Below are 6,229 nucleotides of genomic sequence, written 5' to 3'. Positions count from 1 at the left end.
TCTGTACGTTCGCTGTGAAGGTTTCAACTTGTCCTGTTCCTGCTTGTGTGGCTGCGAACACTTCACCTGCTTCAGTCCGGCCCCGGCGTCGGTCTCGTGATGCTGCCGAGAGCAGTTTACTGACCGCACGCCTTGTCCTCGCATCATAACTGCTGCTGTGTAACACACATGATATCGAAGCGTTCCTGTTTGTCACGGTTCATGTGAGAGAACGAGAATGACCCTGGAGAAAAGCCTCTGGCCTGTCGCTGCTGCCGGGTAAATAAACGAGCTAAAGCACCAAAGGTCTCAGTAAATATAGTTGTCTCCACTTTTGTGTTGATTCCCCCCCCCCCCCCCCCCCCCCCCCCGACAGCAGCGTGAGGCCGCTCTGCTTTTAACCCTCAAACCACAACAAGTCAGTAAAAAGGAGTAAAATCCCAATGAAAGGGCTGAATTAACTGTGGATAAGTCATTTATGGAGCTACTTCGATCTGCTGCAGATTCTTGTGTAATAGTGGCTGTAATTATCTGATTAAAATGAGATGTGAAAACTCTCTTTTGTGTTGATTTGTGTCTGGAAAGCTCAGTTACCTGACGCTGCTTCCAGACCTGCACTGAACTTTAGACATGTCCCTGAAATTATCTGGAGGATCTGTGCGTGAGAACACAATAAAATGCATCATAAAGAAATAAACACATAACTTTGCAACATTGCATTTCACAATAAAACATCCCAAACACTGGGTAAACGTTGGTCTTCGGGGCTAAGTGGTAATGAATGGAATAAACCAAATCTGTGTTTGCTTTGATGAGTTAAATTAATCACAATTAACCCACAATAATGATGAACACTCAGGTTATTAAATCTTGCTGGAGCATGTTTGTTCTCCAGCAGACAAAGATCACAAAAAAGTTGATGGAAGATAAACTTGTGTCACCGAACTTGAACTCATGAACAATTGTGGGCAAACCTGCAGAACCTGTGATTTCTGCTGATAAACATCAGGTGTTGTGAGAGCGAGTGTCCGGGTGATGACACCGACTTGTCGACACAAGGAGACTCAGCGTGTGGAACAGTTTGATGAGTCGATGTCCGGCCAATTTCTTGGATCAAATCATTTCAGATTCACTGTTAGCGTAGGGAGCCGAGGTGTGATTACAGCGTCTCTTTAATTCCTCCTGCTGATGATCGGACTGCGATCCCCTCCTCTGTCTCGAGAGCGTTCCCCCCCGCAGCAGGGTCCTGCTTCATCTGGCTCACATGACCGTTACCCTTCTGTGCCAAGTGGCCGTTCCCACCGCGCTCACATGACACGACTGTTTGTGTTTGATGCCACTGATTGGGCTCACATGAAACGTTAATGATCAGGGGAGAGCACGTTAAGAGTCCCGTGTACAATGCGTGATTGTCCCAGTGAGGTCCCAACCGGTGAGGTGCGGAGCGCAGAGCGTCCAGAACACACATGTTGTGATGGTTGCGGACCTCGTTGGAAAAAAACTAATGTGATTTTCAGCCCAAAAAAACGCCTTTAAACTAACAGTGAAACTCTCCAGCACATTCAGTTCAGTTCAGACACTGATGCATGTTTGTGTTTTCAAAGATAGAACTCAAACATGAAGGGGATCAACCTGCTCAGTGACCCTGAGTTTTAAGAATGTACAAAAACCAACAAATAGAAATCAGAAATAATAATTTAATAAAAAAAAAACCTCAATGCCTTCATTTACTCTCTGATTCAAAGGAGTATTTTCCCAAATATTAAATATATATATATAAATTATAATTGTCTCTGAATCACCCAACCAATATATTGATTGTGTTCATCTGATTTTGAGCAGCAGCCCACAGCGTGAAGACTCTAAGGATCATTGACTGCCTCATATTTCTCTGACTTCTCATCCTGAGTGTGTGATCGCGTCTCTGACTTCTGTCAGGATTTCCTACAGAAGCAGTTTCAGGATCCCACGAAGCCTCGTCGCTCACAACTTTGATCCTGTTTCAAAAACATGTCATGTCAAAGATTATGTTGTTATTTTCCTGTGGGAAAATCCACGATGTTGTCAGACGCAGTCAAGAGTTACACAGAGCCCCTCGGGGGAAATGTCCTTTTTTTTCACAGAGAGGCCGAAAGTGCCAAATTTGGACCAGGACTGAGAGCAGAGCGCGAGTGGGGGGGTGGGGGGGGGGTTAGAAGTGGGTCTGACTTGACGAGTTTAGCTTGGAACGGTCTGGCTCTCTTCCGCCCACACATGATCACTTTCAACGGGATCTGGCACGAAGCGAAACAACTTGAATGTTCCTCGCGAACGTTTTGCGCTGTGGGAGGACTTAGCAACGAACATGTCGAAATCGTAGACTGTAAAAACAAAGATGGACGACGTGTCTCCACTTCCTCCCACTATCGAGAAGTGAAGCTAAAACACGAACACATGCGCCATCAACGTTATGTGAAGCCAGAGGATTTGAATGTTTACATTTGAACATCGTTCTCCGTCTATTGGTCGGACTAAAACTTGGTCCGTTGCTCCGAGGCACCTTTCATCCCTGTTTCTTTTAGTGTGGATGTATGAATCGGTGCGTCGCTATGGAAACTTAAAACCTGAAGTGGTGTCGTAAAAGGGCTTCGTGTCACTAAAGAGGGGAAAAGCTTGTGATGTGACTTTACGTCCTTAATGTTTTTCAATTTAAGCTTCTGTTTCCAAAAAGACAGCTTCTCCAAAATCTGATCCTTGAACCGTCACAGCAGCAGCTTTGGTAGTTTTCACTTATGTGTTGACGCCGTTGAACACAGCAGATGGTCTGATGTGGGGGGGGGGGGGGTTTAGCGGCTGTACAGTAGATTCAACAGCTTTCGGCTGGTAATGAGATTACTGTAACCTTGTTACCGGCAACCGTTTTTTTCTTTTGAGTCTTGTGCCCTGTGTCAAAGCATCTGTGTCCACTCTACGTTGTCTCTAGAAAGACACTGTCCACTGTCAAAACACGTATACACATACATCAATGTCTGTGTCCCATCCGACGACATGGAGGAGGAGGGGTTTATGACCCTACACTGCAGCCAGCCACCAGGGGCCAATCAATATGCTTTGGCTTCACTTTTGAAGCTGCACACATATCCATATATGTCTCTGAGAGTTTAACTATAACATTTTAAACCTCTGTAACATTTCTTTGTCTTAATGATATAAAATTATTTCCAAATTGTTTTCAATAGATCAGTAAACTAAATGTTTTACCCTCTAATATTGGTATCTGCTTTGGCCTCTCCAAAATGATGACCGACCCGACAGGTTCTCTGTGAAGTTGATAACCCGTCTCACCTCAGCTCCCCTGATGTTGACAGGGTGTGTGTGTGTGTGTCTCTGTGTGTGTGTGTGTGTGCGTGTGTGTGTGTGTGTGTGTATGTGTGTTTTTTAGCTCAACACAGGGGGGCAACTGCAGAATCTGAGTTTTCATCAGTTCACGAGGGAGATAGAATTGATGTCAGAGTCGAATGCAGACTGGTCAGGGTCCAGGCTGAGGGGGGTGTGAAGTGGTAACACCGCAGCTCAGTCACCCACGTAGCTCGTTAACGTTTGATCGTGTGCTCGCTTATTGATTATTCATGTCTGAACACTGTTTGCATCACCTCTGAAACTTAATGTCTACACCTCTGCTGACAAGTGGCATTTTTTGCAGCGTGGGCCTCTGATTGGCTGTATTGTTGATGCTGTGTAGTGTGTGTGTGTAGTGTGTGTGTGTGTGTGTGTGTGTGTGTGTGTGTGTGTGTGTGTGTGTGTGTGTGTGTACGGGGTGGTTGTGTGTTGTGTGCTTAGGATCCTGAGCGATAAGAAGGTGGGGGTCCTATCTGTAATCAGAGAGATGGAGGCGGGTGAAAACCGCCTGTTCATGCTGCTGGTAATTCTAATGGCTGAGGAGACGAGGCTGGAGCCAGGACGACTCACCTGACTGCTATCACACACACAGACACACACACACAGACACACACACACACACACAGACACACACAGACACACACACACAGACACACACACAGACACACACAGACACACACACAGACACACACACACACACAGACACACACAGACACACACAGACACACACAGACACACACACAGACACACACACAGACACAGATAAGCATTCTCCACAGACATACATACTGCAGTTATGTGAACAGTTCTGAGAAACAGAAATGATGAGTTGAGTTTAAGTTCAGGGAAACACCGTGAAACTCTGTCTGTAAATCCCTCGTGCTCTGTTCTCTTTTGAGAAAAGGACAAATATGAATAACATACAGTAATATAATATATTTTGGGCCGCTCCGTCCATCGATCACTCTTCTGCACAGTCTCCGAATTATGTCCTTAATGCAGGAGTGTGTGTAGGCGAGATATTTTGGTTTAATTTCTGTAACCGTGGGAGGAAGTGGAGACTGAACCTCACACATTTAACTTAAAGATTAAAATTTCAAAAAGGTCTTTAAATAAAGTTGGGACAGGAAAGAAATGTCCCCACTTTCAGGTCTTGGTCCTCACAAAGACAGAAGAACAGAGACCACACACACTTCTTTCTTTCATACCTTTCACAGTCGCAGAATTAATTATAGCAGCGTGATGTAATCTGGGTCCCTGTGTGTGTGTGTGTGTGTGTGTGTGTGTGTGTGTGTGTGTTAGACCCTGATAACCAGATGATGTAAACACTGATCTCTATCGTTGCCCTAGAACTCTGCACTGCTAAAGAAATATCTGCTGCTCCTTCACATCAATAACTCATAAATCATTACCCCTCTCAGTCTGAGGCAGTGTTACGATCACTGTGAACTCAGAGGAACAGGGAGCAAGCACACTTTGTTCTCTGGAAATATGTCCCTGCCACGTCCCTGATCTTTGACTGCTGCTTTAATGATGTTTTGCTGCTTAGAGCAGTGCATTTAAATACAGTTTATACAGGATGTCTCGTTGAGTCGGTCGTTCTCAGGCGATAAAAGTCCGTCCCGATGTGATTTACGTCTCCTGTGCGACCTCCCGGTGAACGGACGTGACCGGTGGCTTGTTTGACTTGTGTTCACCAGATCCCGACTGATGGGAACGTTGGGAGGCTGAGGTAGATTCCAGTACAATGTTCCACTCCAACACATCAGCTGGTTTATATTTTTAAAAGACAGTCAATGATTCCTATGATGTTGTTATCGAACCCTCATGAGGTCAACTGCAAAATGAACTCGGCTTCCGTCTCTGTTCATTATCCCGACTTCCTGTCATTCTTCACCTCTCATTCACTCACTTTCTCTCTCTCTCTCCGTCAGTCGTTTCATTATCCTGTTCGTGTTCTTCCATTAGCTTCTGGAACACTACAGAAAATAAGAGCACGGTTCTTCTTCTTCTGTTGAATTCTTGCTGCTTCTTCAGTACACAACCGCGAGACGCCCCCCCCTCCCCTCCGCCCTGTTTGTCCACGCTGGGCGTCTGCAGCAAACACGGCGATCCAACAGAGATACTTGTGAATTTAAAATTCCCATTCTATCAAAAATATAAATGTTTTTTATGACACAATTAGTATAACTTAGATATGAGGGCCTTAGAAATCGTACACACTGCCCCTTCAAGAAGATGCTGTTATATTTGATTGCTTATTTTCTATTGGCTGACCAATTGGTTAGTTGACCAATTATTTCCAGGTCTAATTTGAGGTTTGCGGTGTTTGTAGGAGCTGGAATCCGCATCTGACATTTTTCTTCACGCCTTCATTTGACGCGTTTCATGCAAGTGGTCACAAACGAAACCACGCGAAGTAAACGTCCTCCGACAGAGGACAGACATGTCCTCTGACAGACGTGTGCGACTGGACGTCAGGAGGAAGGTGACTGAGTTGATCCCTTTTCAGTTTCCCTCTTTTTGAGGGAGATTACATTACTGAACAATTTACTCTGAATGAAAGGAATCCATGTTAACACGCACGCACACACACACACACACACACACACACACACACACACACACACACAGACACACACACACACACACACACACACACACACACACACACACACACACGTTTGTACTGTACTTGTATCATCATGTGGATCTGCAGCAGTGAAAACAAGTCTTAAAGGTACAGCATTGATCATTTATAAAATGTTACTCACATTTTCTCAGAAGTGATATCTCCAGTTTTCTGTGACTGATCGGTCCAACAACAAAATATTTTTTACTGTCACGCATGACAGTAAAAAACCCGGAAGAA

General features: G+C 44.9%; 1 long non-coding RNA gene across 1 annotated transcript in view; it reads right to left on the bottom strand.

Moving 5' to 3' along the window:
• Nucleotides 1-6,024, bottom strand: part of LOC117767640 — a 29,635-nt gene extending 23,611 nt beyond the window's left edge. Inside the window, exon 1 of the long non-coding RNA XR_004614920.1 lies at nucleotides 5,988-6,024. This is a non-coding gene — a long non-coding RNA (uncharacterized LOC117767640). The remainder of the gene's footprint in view (nucleotides 1-5,987) is intronic.
• Nucleotides 6,025-6,229: the final 205 nt, after the last annotated feature.

The sequence above is a fragment of the Hippoglossus hippoglossus genome, chromosome 9, assembly GCF_009819705.1.
Source record: "Hippoglossus hippoglossus isolate fHipHip1 chromosome 9, fHipHip1.pri, whole genome shotgun sequence".
Classification (NCBI taxonomy): Eukaryota; Metazoa; Chordata; class Actinopteri; order Pleuronectiformes; family Pleuronectidae; genus Hippoglossus; species Hippoglossus hippoglossus.
This window is presented reverse-complemented; position numbering and strand designations above follow the sequence as displayed.